A 3,653-nucleotide genomic window follows, 5' to 3' on the forward strand; every position below is an offset into this window, starting at 1 on the left:
CTGGTTCTGGTGACACTAACCTATCTATCTGCAGGGCTGGGGTGATATGCTGGTTCTGGTGACACTAACCTATCTATCTGCAGGGCTGGGGTGATATGCTGGTTCTGGTGACAGTAACCTATCTATCTGCAGGGCTGGGGTGATATGCTGGGTCTGGTGACAGTAACCTATCTATCTGCAGGGCTGGGGTGATATGCTGGTTCTGGTGACAGTAACCTATCTATCTGCAGGGCTGGGGGGGGATATGCTGGTTCTGGTGACAGTATCCTATCTATCTGCAGGGCTGGGGTGATATGCTGGTTCTGGTGACAGTGACCTATCTATCTGCAGGGCTGGGGTGATATACTGGTTCTGGTGACAGTAACCTATCTATCTGCAGGGCTGGGGTGATATGGTGGTTCTGGTGACAGTAACCTATCTATCTGCAGGACTGGGGTGATATGCTGGTTCTGGTGACAGTAACCTATCTATCTGCAGGGCTGGGGTGATATGCTGGTACTGGTGACAGTAACCTATCTATCTGCAGGGCTGGGGTGATATGCTGGTTCTGGTGACAGTAACCTATCTATCTGCAGGGCTGGGGTGATATGCTGGTTCTGGTGACAGTAACCTATCTATCTGCAGGGCTGGGGTGATATGCTGGGTCTGGTGACAGTAACCTATCTATCTGCAGGGCTGGGGTGATATGCTGGTTCTGGTGACAGTAACCTATCTATCTGCAGGGCTGGGGTGATATGCTGGGTCTGGTGACAGTAACCTATCTATCTGCAGGGCTGGGGTGATATGCTGGTTCTGGTGACAGTAACCTATCTATCTGCAGGGCTGGGGTGATATGCTGGGTCTGGTGACAGTAACCTATCTATCTGCAGGGCTGGGGTGATATGCTGGTTCTGGTGACAGTAACCTATCTATCTGCAGGGCTGGGGTGATATGCTGGGTCTGGTGACAGTAACCTATCTATCTGCAGGGCTGGGGGGATATGCTGGTTCTGGTGACAGTAACCTATCTATCTGCAGGGCTGGGGTGATATGCTGGTTCTGGTGACAGTAACCTATCTATCTGCAGGGCTGGGGTGATATGCTGGTTCTGGTGACAGTAACCTATCTATCTGCAGGGCTGGGGGGGATATGCTGGTTCTGGTGACAGTAACCTATCTATCTGCAGGGCTGGGGTGATATGCTGGTTCTGGTGACAGTAACCTATCTATCTGCAGGACTGGGGTGATATGCTGGTTCTGGTGACAGTAACCTATCTATCTGCAGGGCTGGGGTGATATGCTGGTTCTGGTGACAGTAACCTATCTATCTGCAGGGCTGGGGTGATATGCTGGTTCTGATGACAGTAACCTATCTATCTGCAGGGCTGGGGTGATATGCTGGTTCTGGTGACAGTAACCTATCTATCTGCAGGGCTGGGGTGATATGCTGGTTCTGGTGACAGTAACCTATCTATCTGCAGGGCTGGGGGGGATATGCTGGTTCTGGTGACAGTAACCTATCTATCTGCAGGGCTGGGGTGATATGCTGGTTCTGGTGACAGTAACCTATCTATCTGCAGGACTGGGGTGATATGCTGGTTCTGGTGACAGTAACCTATCTATCTGCAGGGCTGGGGTGATATACTGGTTCTGGTGACAGTAACCTATCTATCTGCAGGGCTGGGGTGATATACTGGGTCTGGTGACAGTAACCTATCTATCTGCAGGGCTGGGGTGATATGCTAGTTCTGGTGACAGTAACCTATCTATCTGCAGGGCTGGGGTGATATGCTGGTTCTGGTGACAGTAACCTATCTATCTGCAGGGCTGGGGTGATATGCTGGGTCTGGTGACAGTAACCTATCTATCTGCAGGGCTGGGGTGATATGCTGGTTCTGGTGACAGTAACCTATCTATCTGCAGGGCTGGGGTGATATGCTGGGTCTGGTGACAGTAACCTATCTATCTGCAGGGCTGGGGTGATATGCTGGTTCTGGTGACAGTAACCTATCTATCTGCAGGGCTGGGGTGATATGCTGGGTCTGGTGACAGTAACCTATCTATCTGCAGGGCTGGGGGGATATGCTGGTTCTGGTGACAGTAACCTATCTATCTGCAGGGCTGGGGTGATATGCTGGTTCTGGTGACAGTAACCTATCTATCTGCAGGGCTGGGGTGATATGCTGGTTCTGGTGACAGTAACCTATCTATCTGCAGGGCTGGGGGGGATATGCTGGTTCTGGTGACAGTAACCTATCTATCTGCAGGACTGGGGTGATATGCTGGTTCTGGTGACAGTAACCTATCTATCTGCAGGGCTGGGGTGATATACTGGTTCTGGTGACAGTAACCTATCTATCTGCAGGGCTGGGGTGATATGCTGGTACTGGTGACAGTAACCTATCTATCTGCAGGGCTGGGGTGATATGCTGGTTCTGATGACAGTAACCTATCTATCTGCAGGGCTGGGGTGATATGCTGGGTCTGGTGACAGTAACCTATCTATCTGCAGGGCTGGGGTGATATGCTAGTTCTGGTGACAGTAACCTATCTATCTGCAGGGCTGGGGTGATATGCTGGGTCTGGTGACAGTAACCTATCTATCTGCAGGGCTGGGGGGATATGCTGGTTCTGGTGACAGTAACCTATCTATCTGCAGGGCTGGGGTGATATGCTGGTTCTGGTGACAGTAACCTATCTATCTGCAGGGCTGGGGTGATATGCTGGTTCTGGTGACAGTAACCTATCTATCTGCAGGGCTGGGGGGGGATATGCTGGTTCTGGTGACAGTAACCTATCTATCTGCAGGGCTGGGGTGATATGCTGGGTCTGGTGACAGTAACCTATCTATCTGCAGGACTGGGGTGATATGCTGGTTCTGGTGACAGTAACCTATCTATCTGCAGGGCTGGGGTGATATACTGGTTCTGGTGACAGTAACCTATCTATCTGCAGGGCTGGGGTGATATGCTGGTACTGGTGACAGTAACCTATCTATCTGCAGGGCTGGGGTGATATGCTGGTTCTGATGACAGTAACCTATCTATCTGCAGGGCTGGGGTGATATGCTGGTTCTGGTGACAGTAACCTATCTATCTGCAGGGCTGGGGGGGATATGCTGGTTCTGGTGACAGTAACCTATCTATCTGCAGGGCTGGGGTGATATGCTGGTTCTGGTGACAGTAACCTATCTATCTGCAGGACTGGGGTGATATGCTGGTTCTGGTGACAGTAACCTATCTATCTGCAGGGCTGGGGTGATATGCTGGTTCTGGTGACAGTAACCTATCTATCTGCAGGGCTGGGGTGATATGCTGGTTCTGGTGACAGTAACCTATCTATCTGCAGGACTGGGGTGATATGCTGGTTCTGGTGACAGTAACCTATCTATCTGCAGGGCTGGGGTGATATGCTGGGTCTGGTGACAGTAACCTATCTATCTGCAGGGCTGGGGTGATATGCTGGGTCTGGTGACAGTAACCTATCTATCTGCAGGGCTGGGGTGATATACTTGTACTAGTTACAGACTCCCTTTAAACGTCCTCACTCTTGCACATGACATTGCACACAGAGAGAATGAAGCATTGTATGATTGGAGTATTATTTATTATTACATTATACAAATTACTTTACATCACAAAACTTGTAGAAAAGGCAGAAGAAAGTTATAAAAGCT

Source organism: Leptodactylus fuscus, chromosome 11 (genome assembly GCF_031893055.1).
Source record: "Leptodactylus fuscus isolate aLepFus1 chromosome 11, aLepFus1.hap2, whole genome shotgun sequence".
NCBI classification, from domain to species: domain Eukaryota; kingdom Metazoa; phylum Chordata; class Amphibia; order Anura; family Leptodactylidae; genus Leptodactylus; species Leptodactylus fuscus.